A 25,308-nucleotide genomic window follows, 5' to 3' on the forward strand; every position below is an offset into this window, starting at 1 on the left:
TACTTCCTCATGGTTCCCCATCCCATGCCATTCCCACCACCCTCTGGACCCTAGGAGCCAGGACGGTATCTTCTCCACCAGAGACTCCCAAAAAAAATCTCAGCACTCCCACTCCAGTCCTGGGACACAGGGGCTGGGGGAGAGGGAGGAAATTCTCACACATAGCTTGCTCCCAGGGAGTTTGCTCATGTTCCCAGGCTGACAACTGGCAACCCTCAGAACTCCGGCCCCTACCCCCTTCCTCCTCCTCCTCCTCCTCCTCTCCCTGCCTCCTGCTCTCCCCCCAGCCCCCCTTCTCCAGCTTAATGACTTCCACATGGGCCTCTGGCAGCTGGAGCCAAGCCTCCCAGCATTGTCTGAAATCTCCAAATTTAGAAGAAATATGAAAATTGTCAACCACTCCTTCCTTAGGGGGTAAAAGCAACATTCGGCACCGGGGGCAGGTCAAGGCGAGGCAGTCACGTGGCAGGCGCCTGGGCCAATGGGGGCCCTCGAGAGGACTCAGCACCCGCCTCGCCCCAACACCGGGCTCGCCTCTTCAGCTCATATAAGGTAAAAGGCAGAGGGGTCTTTGCGGCCAGGGAGCAGCGGGCAAGGGGCTAAGGGGAGGGGGGCCCAGTGCCAGCTGTTTAAAAGTGCCCCTGTGGCAGTGGCAGTGAGGGGTGCCAGAGGCCCAGTGAAGTTAGTTGAGAAGCAGTGATACCTCCAACTATCCCCCAAACGGGCTGGCCCACATCTCCAGGCCACAAGGAGCCACACCTGGATGGACCCCAAGAGAGGTAAGAACCAGTGGCAGACAGGGGTCTGTGAATCTAGTTGTGTGTGTGTGTCGGGGGGGTGGGTCTCTGTGGTATCCTCCTCCCCCGGGAGACTCCGGGGGATGCTACATCCGGGTTATGATCCTTGCTCTCTTGCTAACCCCCTCTGGGCCTCAGTTTCCTCATCTGTGCAAAGCCTGGACTGGATGATCTCTAAGCACCCACCTTGTCCTGACCAGATGTGCAGATCTGTGATCCTGTTGGCTTTGGGGACTCCTTGTGGCTGTGGCTAAATGTAGGGGGTGGGAGCAGAGGGAGGGGACGGCGTTGATGTCCCACCGCCTGAGCATCACCACCGTACCTGAGTCTGGGCCCGTCTTGCTGACTTCGCTGTAGACAAGGCTTCTTCCTTGTCTATGAGGTTTGATTTCTCAGCCCTAAGAGCCTGGGGCTCCTGGCAAGTAAAACTGTTTTCAAGTAATGGCTTCAAGAAACAAAGCTGTTGGAGAAGCGCTGTCAGCTCAGGTTCCAGCAGACAGGCAGCGAGGCGGGAAGGCTAGGGTGTTGGCTGAGGGGCAGCAGTGGGTAGGGCACACTGGCTGGGGGATGGCGGCGCAGGCTCCAGCCTCAGCTCTGCTTCTCACTGCCTGGTCCTGTGGCCTCGGGCAGCCACCCTGCCCTCTCAGGGTTGCAGTTTCCCATCTGTACTGTGAAGCCATCAGACAACACAGTCTCTGTGCTTCTGAGGACATAGCTTTTGAGCCCCGTTTGAGCCTAGAAGGCAGCTGGTGTTGGGAAGCTGAGTCTGCCATTTGACAACAGGCTTAGGGTCCAAGCTGACACCCGGAGCCTGGGGATGTGCTTGGAGGTTGAGCCTCAGGAGGTGGAAAGAGCTGAAGCATCTCTGACTGCAGGCTTGGCCAAGGGAAGGGTCAGCCCACAGCCCCGAGACCTCAGGATGAGCCTGCCCCAAGGCAGCTTCTGCCAGGGAAGATGCTGGTCTCTAAATTCAGTGTACTAAAGGTTCAGGATCTTGGAGGGGGAGAGGGACAGCAGAGAGTTTCAGCGAGGTGAGGTGACGGAGCCAGGGGATTCAGAGGAAAGCAGAGGACTTGCGATGGGGAATGCAGGAGGCAGAGCTGGAAGACATGGCTCTTCTGAATATGCTCTGGCCGCATCTAGGGCCCAGAATGGACACAGTCCTCCAGTGTCAGCCTGCCCAGCACTTTCACCTCCCCACTGTTGGTTACACAAGACCTGAGGCCACAACAGTCCAAAAGCAGACTCTGGAAGCAACTGCCTGGGTCCAATTCTGGCTTGTTTTTACTTACAGAACAAATGACCTTGGGCAAATCACTTGCCATCTCTGAGCCTCAGCTTCCTCTTCTATAGAACAGCTATGGTCTCGGTTCTGACTTCACTTGGCTGTCCTAAGGCATGAGGGACGTATGTACCTAAGAGCAAGCTCCTCTGTCCTTGGGATTTTCCAGGCCAGAATACTGGAGTAGGTTGCCATTTCCTCCTTTAGGGGATCTCCCCAATCCAAGGATAGAACCCACATCTCCCATGTCTCCTCCCCTGCAGACGGATTCTTTACCTGCTGAACTATCAGGGAAGCCTAAAAGCAGAATAAATGGGGCTCGTGTTCATTACAATTGGACCCTAGTCCTTTTGTGAAGCAAGATGACCTTAGCTATGTTTAGAGAGAAGTGAGAGTGAGGACCGGCCAGGCACCACCCTGAATTGCTAAAGACAGAACAGGGTCTGGAAAGAGGCAGAAGGGGTGAGTTCAGAGGTCAGAGGTCAGAAGTTACAACGCACAGAAGAGGGGTCAGCTTGAGATGTGTAAAGGGCTAGGTGAAGTCTCATTTTCTGCACACATAATAGGGCATTTTGCGGGTCATATGTCCCAAAGTGTGGCGTCTGAAGCATTGCACACTCATCAGCTGACAGGGAATCCTGGCTGGGGCAGGAAGCTGCACTCCAGCCTCTCCAGGAAACCTAAGGTATATGGAGTTTGGAGAATGCTGTGCTGTCAAGTAGCCTGGGACCCTTACAAACACAGTCGAGGTCACTGAACCCAGAAAAAGAGAGTACTGCTTTAGGTCACACAGAGAGCTGATGGCAGAGCTGCAGCACAACAAGCCTCTGCCAGTATGGTGGTGTGGATAGGAGAATTATACTGCGATTATGACGGTGAAGGCCTAAGGCCTTCACATAAATTATAATTCACTTCATCTTCCAAACAACCCTGTAAGGTAGGGACAATAATTATCCCCATTGCACAGATGAGGACACTGAGAAAGAGAGGTTAAGTAGCTCACATAAGATCACACAACTGGTCAACTATTAAACCTGAACACGGTATGTGTATCCACTGCTCCTGCCCCTTTGTCCCCAGGGGTCTCCTACCTCCTGTCCTGCTCCTTGGACACCACACTCCATAACTTTCTGGGGCCCCTCCAAAGTACCTCATGAATATGTACAGGGGATCTCCCCCCTCTTGCATTATCACTTAATCCTCCCAGGATTACCCTGGGGCAGGATCAGCATCATTCCATCATCCTAATCCATAGGGAAAAAAACCACTGGAGTTTACCCAAGGTCACACAGCTAGAAGTGGCGGAGGGGGTTTGAACTCACTCTGCAAAATGCATGCTTGTAGTCTGCCCACCAGGACACCTCTGAGTGCAAGGATGAGGAATTCCACTTCATAGAGGAGACCGAGGCTAAGCGGGTGACCACACCAGAGTTTGAACCGAGTCTTCTAGTTCCAAGGCCATCGCTCTTCCTTTAGCTCTACCACTGCCAAGAAAGAAAAGGGTCTGCTTGTCATTGGTCCCAAGGAGCCACAGGGCAGCTCTTTGGGCAAAGTCAGCCCTTTCCCAGGCTGGCTAGTGCCAGGGAACAGCTGACACACACACAGCACTGAGGAATACAAAGCTCCAGTCCTGGGGCCACCCCTGACCTGCGGGGTTGTGTCTGATTCCCTGTGTGAGCCCTGAGGGTGGGGGGAGACAGCCTCTGAGGTCCTCATCTCCAGGCTATGCCTGGGCCCTGCCTCAACAGTGATTTCCCAACTAAACAGGCCCTGGGGCTCAGGGCCATGGGTTGTGCAAAGGATCATGATAAAGACTTTTTCCAATTGTGGTTATTAGGATCATTTTTGTCCACGTCTCCTGGGGCACATGAGCCAGAGTTTCTCTGGGGTTCATATTTAGAGAGGGATTGCTAGGTTCTGGCATGCATGCCTGTCCACTTTACAGGAAAGCACCATGTTATTTTCCAAAGTGGCCAATCCATGTCACAGCTTCCACCAGCAGTATGTGAGCATTCCCTTACTTGACAAGCCTTGAAATTACCTGAATTCTTGTTATATACTTTGTTCTTCTTGAATTTGTATAATTAAGAAGGAAGAAACAAATGCTTTAACACTACCGTCCACATGGGTATTTAGAGACTTGCCCTACTTGCCTACAAGCACCAAGTCGCAGGGTAGCCTGCAGGCCCTGGAGTGGGGGCGGGCACCACCCACATGGCCCTCCCCCAGCCCAGCAGAACGCAGGGGCCTCGGGCCAATCGGAGATTGCCTGCGATAGTCGGCAGGAATTTGGGGTGGGGAAAGAGCCCACGGTGTCTGCCACCTCCTAACGGCCTGTCTAGACAACCCTGGCCCCACGGGGCTTCACCACACATGGTGAAACCCCACAGAGACCAGCCCCCTCCCCTCTTGCAAAAGAGGCTTGTTGGCGACAGTGCTTCATCTCCAGAAACCTTTTCTCCAATTCAAAACAGGAATGCACCGCATGAGTCACCCACTCTCGAGGCCCATGGATCACCCACTCATCAGGCCCCTTTTTGTTTGGATGAGAAAACAGAGGCTGACTCTGGAGCCAGGGATCTTTCCAGTGTGGGCTGAATGAATCCCCATGCCCAGGTGATAAGGGAACCAGGCGGCTCAGAGCGCTGCGAGAGTGAACTAAGGTGTAGCAGTACAGTTCAGTTGCTCAGTTGTATCCAACTCTTTGCGACCCCATGGCTTCCCTCTCCATCACAAACTCCCGGAGCTTGCTCAAACTCATGTCCATTGAGTCAGTGAAGCCATCAAACCATCTCATCCTCTGTCATCCCCTTCTCCTCCCAACTTCAATCATTCCCAGCATCAGGGTTTTTTCAAATGAGTCAGTTCTTTCCATCAGGTGGCCAAAGTATTGGTGTTTCAACTTCAGCATCAGTCCTTCCAATGAATATTCGGGACTGATTTCCTTTAAGATGGACTTGTTGGATCTCCTTGCAGTCCAAGGGACTCTTAAGAGTCTTCTCCAATACCACAGTTCAAGATGCAGCAGGCTGGCCATTAAAAGTGCCAGAGAGGATCAGGCTGCCTGGGTTTGAATCGCAGATCTGCCCCATAACAGCTGTGTGACCTTGGGCAAGGTAAGAGTACCAGCCTCATTAGGTTATTGAATCATCCGGATTAAATGAGTTACAACTCATGAAGTCCTTAGATTAGTGACTGGCACATAGTTAGTACTCAATAAATAAATAACTGTCCAAATGTGATGACAAAAGGCAGTTTCTTTAGGAGGGAGGAGGTGCTATATGAAGCCCCAACTCCACCCTCCACCTAGGGGGATAATCTGCTCTTGCTCCTATAACAATAACCATATATCAAGTCTTCCCAAGCAGCCAGCTCTCCACCCAGCACTCTCTGAAGTAAACACCATGATCCCTCTGGAAACCCAGAGGCTCAGAGAGATTTAGTCATTTGCCCAAAGTCACACAGCTTTACAAAAGGCTCAGCTGGGGCTCAAACGCAAGTCTGGCTGACTCCAGAACCCATGACAGAAATGCTAGCACTGTCTCAACTAGTCTGTGAGCAAAAGCTACTTCTGGTTGTACTCGTCCAGTAGGAAAACTCTTGGCATTTAAGAAGGGGGGCATTTGAAGCATGATGCCTCAGTAAGATAAAAACAGAGCCCCCCCTTTGCCATCCCCATGCCCGCTCAGGGGCAAAAAATTTCAGACAATGCTTCTCACCAGTGAGCATACCTTACTGTGGGCTGTGTGCCCCCAAGGCCTGGTCAGTCTTGGGCTGCCCCTGACTGGCACAGCTCATCAGTTATTTGAGGAAGAAGTCGCCTCACTCCTGCACATCCCCGAGAGTGCACATTCCAGCCACAGGCCTAGGTGCCCTCCTCTGACCCAAGCCACACTCCGAGGGAGATGGAAAACACATTGGACACTGCAAGCTTGTCAGGGACACTGCTCAGCTGCCACTAGCTTCTGCCCCTACCCTCCTCCTCCTTCAGGGAAACAGCTCAGGTTGAAGTGTTCAGAGGCAGGCTGCCACCTTGGGAGGCCATCCATAGCGGCCATGACACCACCCTGGCTGGGCTGCTGGGCTCGAGGCCACTAGTCAGTCTGCCCAGAGCCTGCCGGACCTCAGGCATGTGACCCAACAACCCCACTGTGTCTGAGGGCATCTGATGAGATAAGCTGAACAAGATGGGGAGAAATGGAAAGAAACAGGCCAAGGCGCTGGCCCTGGCTCTACAGCCAACACAGAAGTTAGTCCATCCCTCTGGGCCCTGCAGGGTGAGACGCTCCATGATTTGGGATGGAAGTAGGACAGCTCCTGTCACCGCTTGTATGACAGTAGACACCCAGACTCTCAGGGAGGAAAAATATGGAGTAGGGGTGGTCAGAGTAACAGGGGCACACTTTGGATAGATAGAGGTGAGAGAAGACGGCACCCCAGGGGAGTTCTGCCTGCAAAGGTGAGGAGGCGGGACTGCAAAAACATTTTCAGAAGAACAGCAAATAAGTCCACTTGGCTGGAATCAAGAGTGGGTCAAGACCCTGTATGATTTGAGGCAACAGTGGGTCAAGACCCTGAATGATTTGAGGCTGGCTAAGTGGTGAAGTTCTGGTCATGGAGTGGCTTTGATCCCCAGAAACCAAAGCTCCAGAAGATGGAAGAAGTGTTCCTGGGAGGGAGATTTGTACCCTCCCCCAAAATACTATCAAGCCAAGAGCCCCAGTGGAGGAGAGCGACCTGGGAATTTGGGCACTGTTGACTTTGAGATGTCAAATATGAGACTGGGAGGTTAGGAAGCCCAAGGGCTGTAGTCATCATCTTTTAGATTTGAAGAGCTTTCTGGGGATCAGGAATTTGTTCTTTGCAGCCTGAAAACACAGGGCATGCAGCCCCAGAGAGTCAAGTATCTGCAGGATATTAGGAAGAAGTCTTCGACAGTCTGTCCACAGAGAGATGAGGTGGTTGGGAAGCAGTGAGCTTCCCATCACCAGAGAGGTATGTGAGCTTAGCAGGGACACTCTAGAACTCAGCATTAGAGGAGGTTGGACCTCATGACCTTTCCCACCACCAGCCTGAGACTTCACATTACAGCCCTAACGGCCCTGGGACAGTCTTGTGGGGCTGAACCCCCCCTGCCGCCTGGATGTCAGATTCCCAGCTGGGCATGACATCAGTTCTGCCCTGACTTCACACAGGCGCCTCTAGGGACATCCCCCCCTCTTTCATCCTACTTCCTTCCACCCCTCTGCTGCCTTCTGCCCTTTTCAGAGAGCACCAGGCCTAACCAGAGAGACCTGGAGCCTGGTTGTGAGACCGGGTCCCCAGGGAACAATCTGCCCAGCAGGAATGAGGCAGAAAGGGCCAGCATCCCTGGGGGCCCTGTTCACACGCCCCACAGAGACTGCATGGAAATTCCAGGAGGGTCACAGGGAAGATTCCAATTTAGAACAAAATGCTTTATTTTTGTCCCCTTTTCTTTCCCCTCACTGGGGGGAGGGGGAGGCTGTCTCAGGAGGCTGGGAGAGGAAAGCAAGCATCCTCGTTGGGCAGAATCACAGGAAGACCAGTGTGGAGAGATGGGGGTGCAGGGCAGAGAGGGAAGGGACCCAGACGGGCCTGGGGAGGTGGACTCCATGTGGGAGAGTGCAATGGGGAGGGCAAAATCAAGAGGATAATGAGACCAGCAGGCATTCCTGGACACTCAAGACCAGAGTTACTTCAGCTCTGGGTTCAAGCTGGGGTCAGAAAGTCAGCCAAGTTTCCCAGAAGAGACAGATGGTACCAGGATCGGTTCTTTCGAGACCCTTGGACACTGGGGCCTGGCCTTAAGGGACTGTAAAGCTACAGAGTAGTGCTAAATCCATCTCATTCATCCTGGTGATCCTGGGAGATGCTTAGTAAACACTGCTGGTGTTGACTCCTAAACCCATAGCATAAAAGTCCTATTAGAGCCAAAAGGACCTTTAAGTGCATCAAAGCCATCTCCTCGTGTTACAGATGCAGGACCTGAGGTCAATGATCGAAGACTTGCCTAAGGTCAGGCTGCCAGAGTGGCCACCCAGCCCTATGCATCTTTCTTTGCCTCTTTCCTGCCTTCTAGCCAGAGACGGAGACTATGGTATGGTCTCCCCACCAAGGAGGTGTCCTGCCAGGACATAACTGTCTCCAGGAGGTAGTCAGAGGATAGCAGCACAGCTTCAGTCCTGGGAGCTCTGCCCAGGAGGGTGCTTTCCCTGGCCAGACATAGTCCCCAGAGTTGTCAGCTGCTGCAGATAGGGGACCTCCTACAGACGAGAGAGCCCAAGGCTGGAGGGGAAGCCCTAAGTTCTGTTTCTGGCTCTGCCCCAACTCACCACATGACCTTGAACATGACCTAAGATAGGGTCTTCTCTGACCTCAATGTGCCTGGTGAGGGGCTAGACCCAACCAGCTTGGATGGTCAGAAATTTCATCCATGACCTGCCTCAGTCTCCTGCCGTGCCTCCCCTCTTTCTCAGGCCATCTTAGCTTTTACTTTGGTACAGGAAGTAGGCCAGGCACAGGAGAAGAAAACACTAGCCTGCAGATCCCCCTCTGCTGGGAGCAGCATCCTCTATGCCCTAGCTTTGCTTTCCAGCCTTGGAATTCCCGGAGAGGCAAAAAACTGGGAAGGCTCTTATGATCAGTCCAGCGAGAGATCTGAGACCAGAGAGCTCCTGCAGACTGCGCAAAGTCACACAGCAAGTCACATGGCAGTGGGCCTTAGGTCTCCTGACACTCAGACCAGTGCTTTCACTGACCACACTGCCTTCCAGGATGATAGGCACATAAGCCAATCTCATGTGGACCTAGGCAGTGACTCACTTGACACTTCACACCCCACATACAGGGAGCCCACACTCTTCCAACCCTCTCTGAGACTTGGTTTCTTCTTTTATCCAATGGGGAGATGGGGTGGAACAGATGTCTCTAGGAGCCCTTGCACTCCAGGACCCCAGGGTGGCCTCCTCAGCCCTTTCTTCACAGAGGGTGGGGCTACCCAGGCCAAGAAACCCCACCAGGTCACAACCTCCATCCAGCCGGGTCCCACCCCAGACCCCAGGGCTGGGTTTCATCCAGATCTACAGGCTCCAGCCCAGCTCCCTTGGAGGATCTGGGTTTTTCTTACCATAAAAGGGCAAGCGTGCCTCTCTTGGTCCCCACTGCCAGCCCCACTGGGGGAAAGGCGGAACTATTTTTAGAAAACTCTAGGGTTTGCTCCTGAACTCAAGATGGAGCCTGTCTGAGCCTGCACCCAAGGAGCCTTCTCCCATCTCCCTTGCCCACCTGCTCTCTGTCTTCCTCCCTCTTCGCCCATTGCTGTCTCTTCCCTCCCTCCTCCTCTCTCTGCCTCTGTCTTGCTCTCACTCTCACTCCATCAATCTCTGTTCCTTTTTTCTCTCCCTCTCCTCTCTTCCTTCCCCCTCACTTCTCCCTTCTCCTCAGATCTCCTCTCAGTCAGCTCCCCCTCATCCCTCCCGCAGATCTTGTGTTTGGTGGTTGGAGAAAGTAACACATCTGCACCCCCACACCCTTCTTAAACACTATTTACAACATAAATTCCAAACATCCGCCATCTGGTTCTAGAAAGGGCCAAAAGATATTTAGAAAAGGAAGTCATGATTATTCCATCTTCAAAGCCAAAGGAACATAAAGGCCCTCCTCTCTCCTTCCTCCCCACCAGGGCCCCTTTGTTAAGATCTGACAGATTAGGATTCTCCAGTGAGTGGAAGGGGTTAGTCCCAGCTGGGCCCCTGATGGGCTGCATCACTTTGAGCTTGTTTCTCCTCTCCACACCTCAGTTTCCTCATCTGAACAATGGGAACACAACTAGGGTGCCTCTAGCGCTAATGCTCTGAGACTTCACGTCCTAGTGCAGAAAATCCTGAGGTTCAGGTCCCTGGGGCCCACCTTGAGCTGAGCAGTGAGGTTGAGATGGGGGCAAGGGAAGCGCCAGCCTTTCCCCTTGAAGCCCTGTGCCTTTCATCCCAAGAAGATTGATGCATTCCTTCATGGTAGGGGCGGGAGTGGAACCAAGCCATCTCCCTTTTTGCAACCCCAGGAGGACTCTGGATGCCACAGAGTCCAGTCCTTTCCCTGCCACATCATGGTGGGGCGCAGAGAGGGGAAGGCACTTGCCTACAATCACACAACATGCCTACAGGAGACCTGGTACCTTATCCTGCTTCTTCCCTTCCAAAACCTTCCAGAAGAAACCAACCTTTGTATTATCCAGAAAACATCACCCAGCCCAGCAAACTAGAACCCTGGAGGTCTCAGTTCTTTGCAAAGTGGACAGGAGAGAAAGGAGAACTCCTTTATCATGGAATTTTCTTCAAATAGACCACATACAGGGAGAAATGCTGTGGGAAGTCCCCTGTTTCCAGAGACACCCATTGCCAGGGCTGACAGAGCCTTCACTTACATTGAAAATGTGCTCTCTGCTCACAGCCCTCTTTCCATAAGGATGCTTTCCATAATACACATTTGACAGAATGTCCTAAGACACTGACTCAATGACTCAGGATGTCTCCATGAATAGTCTGATCTTACAGGGGAGCTTGAAAAACACAAGCTAGGCGGCAACCCTGATCCTCACACCTACTAACTATGTGACCTCAAGGGACTGCTGTAACTCGTGAAAGCCTGTTTCCTCATCTACAAAACAGGATAAGAGGGTACCTAACTCATAAGCGATTGTGAGGATGAGAAAAACCTGTGTAAAATAAAGCCCTTAGCAAATGTGGAGCACATCGAAGACACCCAGGTGTCACCTGTGACATGTACTGGCCATTGTTAAGATTAGGTCATGTCCCAGTATGGACTAGGTGGGTGGTGGCTGTCACCACTGTCACTGTTCTCCCAGTCTGTTCACACTGGGAAGTCAGGGTGATGGGGAGTCTCGGGGACCCTGGTCTCTACCCTCAGCCTCCCACAGCCCGAGCTACTCAAGGCTGGGCTTGGGATTGTAGGCCATGGGGCTGGGCTCCTTTCTTTCCCTCTCTCCCCTTTCTCCTGCATCATCTTGTGTCAGCCTCAGACTGCATTCCCAGGCCTTGCTCAAAAGTCCCCGGCAGCAACCTTCCCTGGGGAGGAAGTGGGGAGCGTGTGAGGCTGGTGAACTCAGCTGGGCTTTTCAAGGGCGCTCTGGGAACACAGGCCCAGAGAAGCCGCACGGTGGAAGGGATGTGGGAAGGGGCCCCACACGGCAGCTCCCACTACAGCTTCCACATCTTCTCTAGATGCCACATTGGACCTTTGCCCTCACCCTTCCTGCTTCTCTTGCTCCTGTGCCTGTGTCTCACTGTGGGCTCATAATGGAAGCTGCTGCTGCTCATTGTGGGCTTACAATGTGCCAGCAACCGTGCTTGCACTTGACATCCACCTCATTTGACCTTCACAAACAAGCCAAGGTCCAGAGAGGCAAAGCCACCAGCTTGAGATCACACAGCTAGAAAGTGCTACGAGTGAGAATTCAGAGGTCTGCCAGGCTTCAGGGCTAGCATCTTCTCAATTCTCCCCAAACATATGCCGGAAACCCTAGGGCCCTGGAACCCAAGGGGAACACAGGCCGGAGGACATGTGCCTGGGTGAGGGAGCCCCTCCAGAAAAAACTGGCATGGGGTGGTGGGGGTGTACTCACACGGGGCCCCGACCTCAGCCATCTCCCAGGGTAGTGCCATCTGGCTTGCAGATGTGGCCTATTCCCAGCCCCTCGGACTTCTTGGAAATGAGCAAGACCAGGAGAGGGCACAGGGCCTTTTGCAACATCTATGACGACGTGAGCTCTGTCTTGTGGTCATCCAGCCGACTGTGGCCCAAGCTCAGGGGACAGCTGGGTTGAGTGTGAGCAGCCCAGGGGTCAAGCTGGCCTCTGATACTCACTAGGCGTTGAATACACTGCAGAGCCTCTTGGAGCCTCAGTAAGCAATGAAGTCACTCCTATCTCTGGCAGGGGTTTTGAGTGTTTCCGAAGCTATGGGAGGAAGCATTTTGCAGGCTGCAAGCCTTATGCAGCTGGAAGTGGTCACAGGTGGCCCCAGGGCTGTCCCTTCAGTCTTGGCTACTGTGTTAACAACAAATTTTCATCTACCCCTAAATGGCTCCTTATCCCTGGGTGAGTCTAGAGGTGCGGGCGTTGGTCACCGGGGGCTCTGGGAAATTTCCTTCCAAACCCACGCTTCTACCGATGGGGTCTTGGTACGCTGGAAAGGGTAGGCAGCCCCTCTTGCTCTTAGAGCCTAGAGCTCCTCAGAAGACCCCCTTTGAAAGCCAGGCAAGCATTGCAGAGATAATGGCAGCCTAGGGGCAGAAGGACAGATGCCTCAAAGCCTGGAAAATCCCAGCAGACTCGGCCTGAGGCTTATAAGGACCCAGCAGCAGCCCAGGCTCATCCTCAATCCCTCGGAGCCCAGCAGCCTAGTCAGGACCAACAGGCAACCCAGTGTTCTCTGATGGGGGACATCCTTGTTCCTTTCAGGCAAGGGCACTTGCTGGTGGGAGCCACCCCTTTTCAACCCTCACGCTGACACAGCAAACACCCCAGAGAAGGGCCTCCTGAGGACCCGAGGAGGGCAGGCGGCGGGTTCCCTGGACACAGAACTGTGAGTGCCACCCCTCCCCACCCACTGGCACCCACAACCTCCCCTCCACACCCCACCGGCAATAAACTCCCCATCCCATCCTCAGAATGGGAAGTGTTAAAGGAAGGCCCTGTTGATTGACAGGCTGAGGATAAGTCAGGGCTGTTGGGTTGGGGTCGTAGGTGAAAAGAAATGGAACCAAAGAAGGGAAAACCCACCAGGAGCCAAGAATCCACCCCCATCCCATGCTTCCTACAAACCAACAAACACAGAGCCTGCATGCTACCAAAACCAAAGGACTTGAGGGAGCTGTGGAGGATGGTGGTCATCTTCCCTGGAAAGGAGTAAATGGGGTCAGATTCTGAAAGCAGGTAGACGTGGGGCTGTCAGGGTGTCAGCCTCTGATAACAGAAGCAGCTCTCAGGGCTTTGAGAGGGTCAGGTGTGTGCGCGGACTCACAGTGCTTGGAACATGGTGAAGCTCTAGAAACCCAAGCGGTTGTGTTCACCATCCATCACATTCTTCCCACGCTTACAGTTGTTCATGGAGCAGGCAGGGTTAGGGATCAGCTCCATAAGACAGGTGGAGAAACTGAGGCCCAGGGTGGCGAAGGGACTCCACTCAGAGTCATTCAGTCCCAAGTGCCGAGGGGGTTTCTAGCACAATGTCTCACAGATGAAAAAAAGAGGAAGATTTGGAAGTGAACAGAGGAAGCAAGACTCCGAGGAGGAGCTGACACGCCAAAGACACAGGCTGCCCCCAGGACTGGCTTATATAACACAGCACACCTGTTTACCTCCGCACACCACACACGTGCGTGCAAACGTGCGCCCCAGCACAGTGCACACACCTGGCCCTCATTCACTAGCAAATGAACCTCGGAGACTGGGTCCAAACAAATTGGATTAGGAGGGCTGCAGGCGCCTCCTCCCCCACGCTGTCGGCTCCGACACTGAGCAGGCCTGCAGAGCAGCCAGCTGCGGTCTCTCGGCCATGCTGACAGGTCGGCCTCCTCGGTCCCCTTACCCCGCCCCCGGGCCCCAGGAAGGGGGCCTGGGTCCCAAAGAATGCCATGATGATGGATGGGCTGAAGGAGGTTCCAGGGCTAGCTCAAGAGCACACAGGATGTTCGTGCTTATGCGAGGCTCATTTCTGAGCTGTTTCCAGCAAACCATTCCCACCTCCCTTCCCTCCCTCCCCTCCAGCAACCTCTCCCACGGTCACCCGGTCACTGCTGCCAGAGCCAAGACCCCAAGCAGATCTACCCCCAACTCTCAGTCCCACAACTGGACTGAGCGGGAACCGGTCACTTAGGAGACAATGTCCTGGGGCTGAGATGCAGGCACTTCAGAGGGGAGACAAAATCTGTGAACTGAGACAACGCCATCATAAAAGTGGCCTCTCTGTGCTTTCTCATCCATTGTTGTATTTGATCCTCAGAATGTGCCAGGGAGTTAGGACATTGTGCCCATACTACAGACATGACTACTGACCTTCATTCATTCAGTGATCCCATAGCCCTCCTGTTCTGAGCCCTGAGTCTGCACCAGGCCCATGTGGGGTGCTGAGGAATGACTTGCAGCCTCTGCCTGCATGGCTTAATGGAACAGTCACCTTTCGGCCAGATCACTGGGCACTGGGACCCCCTGATCTGCCAGGGGAGCAGCACCAGCAGAATCCCTTTTCCATATGGCATGTGTGAGTGGTTGAAATTATCACCAAGAGGAGCCTTAGCAATCAGCCCATTCAGAACACAGACCCTGAAGTCAGACACCCCAAGTCCAAATCCTGCCTTGCTCTCCTTTTAACTGGATAGCTGTGGTCTTAGTAGTCTCTTGAAGCCTGTTTTCCCATCTGTAAGATAGAAAATACAAAAGCTCCCACCTCGTGGGACTGACTATAAGAACTAATTCTTGTTTTCCCTATGCTTATTCAACACAGGGAGAAACAGGGGCCTGGAGAGTGAAAGGGCTTGGGCAGGGTCACACTGGGGGTTAAGTCATAACCAGGTGGATGCCTTCCCCCTGCCCCCCGACCTGCTTCACCCTAAGCAGCCCAGAACCACAATAGCTGGCCAGTTTGTGCAGGGCCCACAGGGACATGCCCTGGGTCCTGCCCTCCTCCTTGAGCCCTGCCAGGCTTCTGCAGCACCAGAGTCCCAGGTGACCAGCGGTGGCCCCCCGCCCTCAGAGACGGTGGGGGGTGGGGGCGCTCAGCGGCAGGCTCCCAGCCCAGAGCGGCCTGGCCATATAAGGGAAGGAGCCAGGAAGGTCTCCTTGCTCAGGCCTGGCGAGAAAATCCAGACAGCCACTGTTTATTTTCTCCTTCCCAGCCTCCCCAGAGCTTCCCGACAGAAGACACAGGCTGCCCCCCAGGGCCAAGCAACATTTCCTGAAGACAGTGGGGAACGGGGAAGAAAAATCAGTCCATCCTCCAGGAGTAGGAGGATGTGGACAGCCAGCACGAGGTAAGATTCTGCCAGGTAAGATTGTGAGGCTACCTGTTCGACTGCCTCTTTTGATGGAATGGGAAACAGGGAGACAGTGAGAAGTGCTTGTGAGAAGGGATCACACCACTTGAGTCTCCCTAGTGGGACCCATCTCCTGACTGGGGACCCAGAGCAAGGAGGGGCCACTTGTGGGGTAAGTGGAACAGGAGAGCTGTAGACCCCCTTCTCAGTGAGGCCTCATTTGAAAGAGAAACGGGGTCAAGGCCAGCTCTGTCTGCCTCCCAGCAAGGATGCAAAATTCAAGGGAGGAGTCCCTGGAGCCAGAGAGCCAGCAGAATGACACCTTTCCTGCACCCCTGCCCTCCTCCCAGCCCAGCTGCACCACCTTCTTCTCCAGGAAGCCCTCCTAGCTCCCCCAGGGAGGAGGAACCTAAGCCCTCAGCAGTCATCTCTGGGCTCTCTCTTATGCCACGTGGGTCTGTCCCCTATTCAACTTGCCAAGGGCATTTTCCTTCCATCTCAGCCTGACTGTGCTCCTCCAGGGTAAGGACCATATCAGATGCAGGCACATAGAAGGCGCAGTTGGTTTGCTAAATGGATGGATGAAATGGTTAGACCCTGTCCTCAACCCTGACAGACTGGTATAGTGGTCAGGGGAGGAGATGTTCAGTTAAAAGTCATGATCCTGAGGCGGCTGTTCTGATAGGAACCCAAGCTGGGCTTCTAGCTCTTTGCCCTTAGAAAATCCCCTTCTCATGGAACCTTGGGATGCAAAGGGATTAGCACATGAAAACATTCAAAACGTGACCATCCTTTTTACCATCAGCGTCACTATGGTCTTTCTAGAGACAAAGGAACAGAACCAGGCAGCCTACAGCCACAGAGGATACGGAAGCAAATACCTTCCCCTGGTCAAAGGCCTCAACCTCTGGCCCTGTGTCCGAGTTTCCCACAGAGCGTGGGACTGCCTCCCATCCATTTCCTGTCTCTACACCCAGGAGAGCTGCTATCTTTGCGGCAATACTCTGAGCCCAATGGGGTGTGCTGGAAATAGCCGCCAATTCCCCTAGTGCAAGCAGGGCTGTGACCCTGGAACCGTCTCCTCCCCTTCCTGGCTCCCCATGTGCAGTGATAAGGCGCCCCTGACCACCGCACAGCTGTTCTGCAGATTAAACTTGGTGGGGCAGTTTTTCAAACGGCAGGCACTCAGATGCCACCCCCCCTTTTTTTTTCAGATGCCCCCTTTTTAACTTTTGCCATATCTGCAAACAATCGAAGATTTTAAATTTTAAGGTGGGTCTTTTTTAATACTTAAATATAAATAGGAAACTAAACACTGTCCATAATTAGGAGATTAATAAAGATAAGAAGAGAGACAGTAAAAATGTAGCAGTGCTCTTACTCTTTCCCCTCAAGTTATGGCTTGCAAGGCCCTGGACTTGAGGGAGATAAACAGGAGCCCGAAAAGTGTCAGAGACAGGATAGCACCAAACTGAGGCTCTTTCTCCGCCCCGGGAAAACAGAAGGACTGGAAGCAAACTGACAGGGAACGGCCTGGGTCACTGTGTTTTCCAAAGTCAGTGCTTAGGCCACATATGCAGCAAAATTGCGAGAATCCAAAAGTGGTCAGGTGAAAGAGCTTTGGAAAGAGTCCCACACCGAGGAATGCAGGGGGCTGGCCTATCAGCTGGCCTCCCAGCGGCAAAGGCTCACTTGTGGGGGACAACCCTCCCTGGCTTCTTACTGAAACCTCCATGTTGGCCAGGCCAGGCGTCTCCTCTTGCAGAGCTAGTGGAAGCAGTCCAAGAGTTGGGTAGACAGGCTGTGGGCTGTCCAGGACCCCCCAAGCTGGGTCCTGTTGTTGGAATCACTCCCCAGTCAAATGCAGTTTGGAAGGAGTTCCTACTCATATTAAAGGAAGGCAGTTCTTTGGGTGGGAATACCTCAGAAAGGGGCTGACCTGCCCCAGGTGGCAGACCTAAGGAAAACACTCTGCTGTTTGGGGCCTAATGTCAGATTTCCATCCAAGGCATAAGAGACACTAATTTTTGAAGGACGTAAACACGTCCTTCCTGCTCTCTCCCAGCCCTGAGAAAAGACTGTCGGCCCCCTCTGCCCTTCAGACATCCCTGAAAGTACATGTCATCCAGCATCAAGGCCATCACAATGGTATCAGCAGTGCAGAAAGGCTGCCCTGAGATCTTGGCAGGACAGGAGAAGGGGGTACAGGGCTCTACCTGCTTACTCAGAGGTTCCCACCTAAGCCAGGTCTTACGAGAAAAATGAATGATCTACATGGCCATTCAGTCATCTACCAGCAGCATTCCCTGGGGTCCTTCACCACCGACAAAGCCCTCCACTAGGCCCAGGGATCCCCACCACGAACAAACATGGGTGCTGTCCTCAGGAAACTGAAGATCTACCCCAGTCAGACCCAGAGGCAAAATGCTCTGATACTGGAGAGAATGCGGCTGAAGAACATGATTCAGTCACTCGGACAACACATATTAAACATCTACCATCACAAATGCAATAAAGGATGAGAAAGAGGGCAGAGAGGACTTCCCTGGTGGTTCAGTAGTGGAGAATCTGCCCTGCAAAGCAGGGGACTCACGTTCAATCCCTGCTCAGGGAACTAAGATCCCACATGCCACAGAACAGCTGAGCTCTCATGCCACAACTAGCAAGACCATGTACCGCACGAAGACTCCACGTGCCGAAACTAAGACCTAATGCAGTCAAATAAATAAATTTTTAAAAAAGAAAGAAGGCAAAGGATGTGTGAGGATGTGGACCAGGGAGTTCTGATGTCTAAAAAAGTCAGAGAGGGCTTCACAGAAAAAGTGGTCATTTAAGAAGAGACTCATCCCACCAACAGGAGACAGGCAGGGGAGTGAGAGGGAGTAACATGGTTCCTGGGAGCCCCAAGGTGGTGGGCACAGGACTCCCTGGAGGAGTGGAAAAGGGGGGCAAGGGCCCAAGAGGAACAGCCCAGCTGGGCCAGATAGGGCAGGCGTATAGCCTTTTGTGAGGGTTTTAGAATTCAGCCAGAGGGAGACCTTTTACCATTTTAAGCCCGGGAGAAATATGGGCACATTTGCATTTTGAGAAATCATTCTGAGAGGAAGACTGGGAAGGATGGTGGGAAGTCGGTGGGAGCAGAAGCAAGGGAAGCCAGGTAGGAGGCTGAAGCAAATGTTTGATGATATAAAATATAAAGTACCATGAATGTGCCATTTGGCTGGGATACACCAAGCATAAAGGTGAGGTATGGTGTCAGAAAGGTAGAACATCACCCAGGGTGAGGGGTGATGGGGCAGTTGAGGGTTCTTTTGGAATGATGAAATATTCTAAAATTGATTGTGGCAATGCTTGTACCACTCTGTGTTGTTGCATTCATGCTCGGTCGTGTCCGACTCTTTGTGACCCCATGGACTGTAGCCCGCCAGGCTCTCTTCCATCCATGGAATTTTCCAGGCAAGAATACTGGAGTAGGTTGCCATTTCTTCCTCCAGTGGATCTTCCCGACCCAGGGATGAAACCTTCATCTCCTGCATCTCCTGCACTGCAGGCAGATTCTTTCCCACTGAGCCATCAGGGAAGCCCAACTCACCACTCTGTGACTGAACTAAAAAATCAATTTCATTGTGTAATTTGAATAGGAGGATTATATCTCCACAAAACTGTTTAAAAAGAAAAGGAAGGGTGAAGCTTGGTCCCAGAGGGCTCAAATGCCAGGCTGAGGACAGGAAGCACACCCAGTGTCGTGGCAGCAGCCTCCGGGGCAGGAGCTGGAGGGAGGACCCGAGGCCCCTCTAATGCCCCTTCTCCTGCCTAGGGTGGACTCCCGGCCATCGGCCCCCGGTGCAGAGTGGTGTGGCGTCCTGTCTTCCAGCCTGAGGTGCAGTGCTGCATCTCTGGTCAGTTGGGAGTCTGAGATGAAGCACTGTAGCTCAGGAAGGGAGAATTTGTTCTGCAGCTGTCGCTGGAAGCGGTAAGTGGTATGGTGCCTGCAGGTGCCCAGGAAGGACGGGAGTGTTTCCATTCTCCAGACTGTCTGCTGAGGAAGTACTGGACTTGAGTCCTACCTGTGCCACTATCTGCTTCGTGATTCTGGGCAATTCTTGACTCCTCTCTGCACCCCAGTTTGTCCATCTGTAACATGAGGTTTTGGAGCATTTGGTGGTGGCCATTACCCAGCACCCTGACTCTGCTTTCTCCTGAGCCCATGGCAGACATAGCTAATCAGTCAAGGCATCCTTTCTTAAAGCATTCAGATGCAGCTTCAGAATCCTTCTTAACGGTAAGTCCTAGAGAGCTACTATGGATTCAAAGATGAACCCCTTCATCATTTGTGAACTGGACAATTCCTAAAAACTCTTTCAGCACTAAAGACAAACTCCTGGGCTCTGAGTCCAGCTCTTCACTCTTTGAGTTGCCTAAATTAATCCAGGCATCTCCCAAATATCTCATCCCTCTCAGGGGCTTCAGACTAGTCAGAAAATAGCAGAGGAAAACCACTGGGCTAAGCACAATTTTATTTAACCTCCCAACAAGCTTGGGAGGTGGATTTTATTGACCCATTTTCCAGATGAGAAAACCGAGGCTCAGGTAGGCAACTTGCCCAAGGTCAATGTAAATTATGTTGAGCTGGGCTTGGAACCTAATCTATCTGCCTTCAGATTCATGTTCTTTTTCACTACATGTGACTTGGGAACCTGGGGTTGGGGGAGCAGGAGGAGAACATAATAAATCCTATTCTAGTCTTGTCCTTACATCCTGGGTCACTTTTAGCAAAGACAGACTGAGACATTTTCCAATAATCCTATAGACTTCCTTCCTCTTCTTCCTGCCCCCCACCATTGTATTTATCTCACCTTTCTAGTAGGTCCTATACCATCCCATTTTATAATTGGGGAAGGCTGAGGTTAAGTGAGTTGCTGGAGGTCACCAGCAAGGAAGGTGCCAAACAGAAACTGGGAATCAGAACTGTCTAGGTGGTTTCTAGTAGAACCCTCCCTCTGGCTGGAGACTCAGGAATACACACAATCCATGGCAATTGAAGCGGGGGGGTGGGGTGTTACCAGATGATTTCTGGTCGACAACATGGCCTCTGACTACAGGAAGGTACTTTCCAGGGCCACTGAAGTTCCAGTCACTAGCCCCTCCCCTGAAGCAACCATCCACATCCTGCCAGACATGGTGGCCACGCTGGCTTCTGCAGATGGGGCTGGATGCAGAAGAAAACTCCAGCTGGTCCTTAGGGATATGGCAGGGCCTTGGTGCTGAAGGCCACTCTCTCACCTTGTCCTCACGGTCCAGTTTTCCCAGGAATCCCTTAGATGCTAAGATGGGGATTCCTGGAAATACTGTTCTTGAGGTCATGGTTTAACAGCTGGATTCGCCTCCTTCCCACCCCAAGTTGCCCCCGCGGGACTTGGGCTCAAGCACGGCAGGAGGCCACGTGGAAGGCCATGTACTGGAGGTAAGAGGACTTGAGGGCTGTGTTCTTGACCTTTAAATTGCTTTTCTTTCCATTTTGTCCATTTCGCAACATCCTGTGAGGCTAGAATGGGAACTTCACCTCTGTCCTACTCTTGGGAAATTTGTCCAGACACTCAGCAGTGACTGAACCAGGACACCATAAAGCTTGTGCCTCTTTCCACCCCTCCAACCCCCATCCCACTTCCTAGCATGCCAAGCAGTGGTGGGGGTGGGGTCACAATATCAAATCCACATTAGTGATAAACAAATAAATATATGTGAATTTATTTTAAAAGTTCACTAGATCAGTTAACGTAAACTAAAAATCTGTAAGTTTTAGTTCGATTTGGAATACCACAGAAAAATTTTGTAATTTTTCATTAAGGTAAAGAAGACAAAAAAAGCTCAGACTGCCCTCTTGTGGTGATGCCTGCCACAACCCTGGAGATCCCAGGAACACACACACACACATACACACACACTCCTTCTGAACCAGCTTAAGACCCATCCATCATTTCATTACCAATGATGTCTCTCCATCACTTACAGTTTAATTTAACTCACATTACCTGGCTTTGTCCTCAAAACTCCTGAAGGTCAGTGAGATGATGAAGTTCAGAGAGGTGAAGTGACCAGTCCCTGGTCACCCAGATAGCATTAGGCAGAGCCAGGATCTGTTCCGAGTTCAGTGACTCACCCAAAAGTAAAAACTACAAAAATAAAAAATAAAAGGAAGACATCTGAATAGATGTAGAAAATGCTGGCTGAATGCCAGAGACCTGATGTGGTCCAGGTTCAATACTAGAACTTTTCACAAAATCTTCCTAGTGCTTCTTATGGAGTTTGTAGAGACAAGAGGTGCCATGACCCCAGGATCCTTACTTTGGGGTCTAGTAGCCACGTTCCCAGGGACCAGGTGGCTCCCACTTATGTATCAGGCTGTCTCTCTAACAGGCCGTGCTGCAGACAATTTACAAAGTATCAGATTCCCGTCCCTCTCCTCCTCAGAGACTGGAGCTGGCCTAACCATGAAGAAATCTGATTTGTTCCAAATGATAATAATAGCTTCCACTTACTGAGTATTTGCAACTTACCAGGCACTGTGTCAAACACTTTCACAAGCATTGTCCCATTCAATCCTCCCACCAACTCAGTGAGGTAGGTTCTGTCACTTATTCCGCAGCCAAGGCACAGAGACGTTAAGAGACTTGTCTAAGATCACACAGATAACAAGTTGTAAGACTGAGTCAAATCAAGTCTGTGTTTATACCTGTCACCTGCCCTTGCCCCCTCTCTCCCATTTGGCCTGGTCTGGTTGGTGGAGCTGTCTCCTGTGGCTTCCCTTGGGACAGATGGTAAAACAAGCCTTCAGTGAGACCCAAGCAGTCCCTCCTGTGTTCTGTGACTATAATAAAGTGTGAGACCCTTGACTTGTGTCGTGTGTCTTCCTGGGAACATGAAAGGAGCGGAGAGGAAGTGAAGGCAGCCTAACAGCCTGTATTAGGTCACTAAGGCAGCCGTAACAAAGTGCTACAGACTGGGTGGCTTAAACAATAGAACGTTATTTTATCATAGTTCTAGAGTCTGGAAGTCTAAGAGCAAGATGTCAGCAGGGTCAGCTTCCTCCGAGGCCTCTCCATCTTGTAGACAGCTGTGTTCTCCCTGTGTCTTCACTCTGTGGATGTCAGTGTCTTAATCTCTTCAGACAAGGACACCAGTCCTGCTGGATTAGGGCCCACCCACAGGTTTCATTTAACATAAATTATTTCTTTGAAGACCTACCGCCAAATATAGTCAGAGTCTGAGGTACTGGGGGTTAAAACTTCATCATGAACATAGTGGGGGGACACAATCCAGCCCACAGCACAGCCCCAGTTGAGGTAACCCTAAGGTGACTTCACACTGCTGGACATTTCCAGGGGCCAGCTACACAGCAACCAGGACCCACATCAGGATAGTCAGAAGCTCTAGGAAGCTGTGTGACTGAGAACACCCGCCAAAGAGGGAGGGGAGGGGGAACATCCCACAGGGTGAGGTCCCCTCAGGCGGGGGCCACATGGCACCCTCTCCCCTTCAGTCCCAATGGTGTCACTGACCAGGTGGAGGAGGCAAGGCAGGCTCTGAAATCACACCTCACACAGTGCCAGGAATCAGAGTGAACGCAACATCAGCTGCACCACAGGCATCATGCCCAACTGTGCAGACATTTTAAACACACTTCTCTACCTTTGGCACTGACCCTCCAAACTCCAATACATTCTGAGAGGGAAAAAAATCAACATGACTTCCTACCTGCTGATTCCCATATGCCCAGGGCCTCCCCGCAACGCTCCTTTGAGCCCCAAAACAAGGCCTGCATGCCTGCGCCGCACTGCAGAGGAGCCCGAGGTCCCACAAGGCCCAGGGCAGCAGATGGGGAGCCATAGGGACAAGGAAGAGGCAGGATGGAGGGAGAGCTCCCCCCGCCACCACCCAGTCTTCCACACCCCACGCCCCGAAGACACACTCTGTTCTTGTTCAGCTTTGGAGCGTCAGTCACTGGGGCCTCCTCCAAACTCACGGGCCTGGTCCTGCTGAAGTCCTTCTAGAACGTTCCCTCACACCCCTGGGGAATTATCGCTAAGATGCGGCTTCCTGACTCCCACAGGCAGGTTCTGCTCCGTGGTTTGAGATTTCCCAGGAGTGGAGGGAGGGATGCGTGGGAGCAACAGCAAATGTCCAGCAAAGGTGTGTCCTCTCCATTTACTTCTGCCAGCCTTCTTGACCGGGTGCCCGTGTGCGCCTGGTGCTGGGAACACAGCAGTGAGCGAGACAACCAGAGAACTCCGCCTTGTGAGGAGGACGCGCTCACACACACACACACACACACACACACAAGTGTGAGGTCTGAGGTCTCGCGCTCCTCTTCCAGAATTTCAGCGTCGAGACCACTTCTTAACAGAGCCGTAACGTGGTAACACTCTCTCAAACATGTCTCCACATGCCGAGGCAAGCCATGGGCCTCTGTCCTGTGGGGAGAAGGAATTGGCACCCCCTGACAAGTCCAGTGACAAATCTTCCAGCAGTGAGGGCCGGCACCTCCTTTTACTGACCGGGCGGCCGGGACCAGGTGCCTCCTGGGGGCGTGTCCAAGAAGGCGGCGTGACGCACGCAAGAAGGAGGCGGTGCCCTCTTGTGGCCCACCCTGGAAAGACAGGCTAACTTAGACGGACTTTTTGTTGTTATTATCAATGACCATTATCTAACATATTTGCGTAGGATTCTGCATCTCAAAAGGGGGTTTCCCAGGTGATGCTAGTGGTAAAGAACTTGCCTATCAATGCAGGAGACAAAAGAGATGTGGGTTTCATCCCTGGGTGGGGAAGATCCCCTGGAGGAGAGCATGGCAACCCACTCCAATATTCTTGCCTGGAGAATCCCAGGGACAGAGGAGCCTGGCCGGCTACAGTCTGTAACGTGAGACACGACTGAAGTGACTTAGCACAGACACACATTGCATCTCAAAACACTTCTCATCTTATGATCTCACTTGATCCTTGCTTTAAGAAAGGCACCCCAAAAGTGCTACAGGATATGATCTGAGGATGCAGACAGAGGAGGTGAAAAGGACTGCTCTGACCCTGAGGGATCCAGAGTGGGAAGCTGAGAGGCAGTCAGTCTGGCCCAGGGAAGGTTGCACGCCTTCAGCAGTCCCAGCAGCCTGTGCAAGCCAATCTCGTTGCTGTGAAAGGAGAGTGGCCAAAAGAGGGGACTCAGGCCTGTCTGGGCATTTCAGACCTAGACAGCCCCTCTCCAGGTCACGGAAGCAGGCAAAGTGAAAACCAACCCAGCAGGGAGGGAACAGGTCTGAATTTGCTCCTTCTATGTAAAATATGGGAATGGCACCTAAGTGGCCTCACTTTGGGGACATCAGGAGCATGTCAGTTGCACTCCAGTCGATGGGAGCCTGGAAGGAACCATAGCTACATTAATTTAGAAACTGTCCCCTCTGCCTTAATCCATATACCACTCTGAAGTCCCAAAACTTTTTCCTTGGACTGCTCATGCCACAATTTCTGACAGATGGGCGTGCACATCAGCTTGCATACCTCCAGTGACAAGGACCTCACCATCTTACCAGCCAGGCTATGTCCTTGATCAGCAAGGATTGTTAGGAGGTACTTCTCTTGGAGTAAAAACTCGGTCATTTTCCCTAACTCCTTTGCTGCCCACAGATGTGGACTAAAAAAGATGCACAACTTGAGAGTTGTGAGTGAAGTTTTATTTGGGGCAAAATGAGGACTGCAGCTCGGGAGGCAGCATCTCAGATAGCTCTGAAAGACTGCTCCAAAGCGGCAGTGGGGAAATGCCAATATACAAGGTTTTGGGGAAGGGGGAGTTCAATACCATGAAGTACTCATTTTACAAAAGGTAAAGTGAGTTACCTTTTTTTTGTTAGTCTTAAGGATCTGATGTCACCATGAAGGGATTTAGTGCTTCTCTAGATATGAGGAGATGCAAGGATTGAGATCATAAAATCTGTTCCTAAAAACATCCAACTATCTAAAGACCTGTCCCACCAGATTCCCTGGAGCACAGAGTGTCTCTCTCTACCCTCACCTCCTTCAGGGATCATTGAAGGTCAACAGCTATAGCAGCCTGAGTTTCAATCTCCGTAGAGGCAGATGTCAAATGCCTTTGTTGTTCAGTCCTTGG

At 52.2% G+C, this 25,308-nt stretch overlaps 1 protein-coding gene and 1 long non-coding RNA gene across 5 annotated transcripts in view; one reads left to right on the top strand and one right to left on the bottom strand.

The window, feature by feature from the left end:
• Nucleotides 1-23,494, bottom strand: part of IL17B (interleukin 17B) — a 42,965-nt gene extending 19,471 nt beyond the window's left edge. The window contains exons 1-4 of one of the 4 annotated variants that reach the window (XM_081495734.1): nucleotides 23,120-23,494; nucleotides 21,708-21,825; nucleotides 21,183-21,323; nucleotides 3,402-3,563 (exon numbers count right to left, since the gene is read on the bottom strand). The gene's annotated coding sequence lies outside the window, so the exon portion shown is untranslated. Of the gene's footprint in view, nucleotides 1-3,401; nucleotides 3,564-17,072; nucleotides 17,238-21,182; nucleotides 21,324-21,707; nucleotides 22,152-23,119 lie in introns of those variants that run through there. The other 3 variants (XM_081495732.1, XM_081495735.1, XM_081495731.1) reach the window with 3 other exon arrangements.
• On the top strand, nucleotides 564-21,344 carry LOC145508665 (uncharacterized). The gene is made up of 3 exons (XR_014055517.1): nucleotides 564-779; nucleotides 12,578-12,701; nucleotides 15,013-21,344. It is a non-coding gene; the product is annotated as an uncharacterized LOC145508665 (long non-coding RNA).
• Nucleotides 23,495-25,308: the final 1,814 nt, after the last annotated feature.

This window comes from Giraffa tippelskirchi, chromosome 6, assembly GCF_054371585.1.
Source record: "Giraffa tippelskirchi isolate mGirTip1 chromosome 6, T2T-mGirTip1v1.2.pri, whole genome shotgun sequence".
In the NCBI taxonomy this organism is placed as follows: Eukaryota; Metazoa; Chordata; class Mammalia; order Artiodactyla; family Giraffidae; genus Giraffa; species Giraffa tippelskirchi.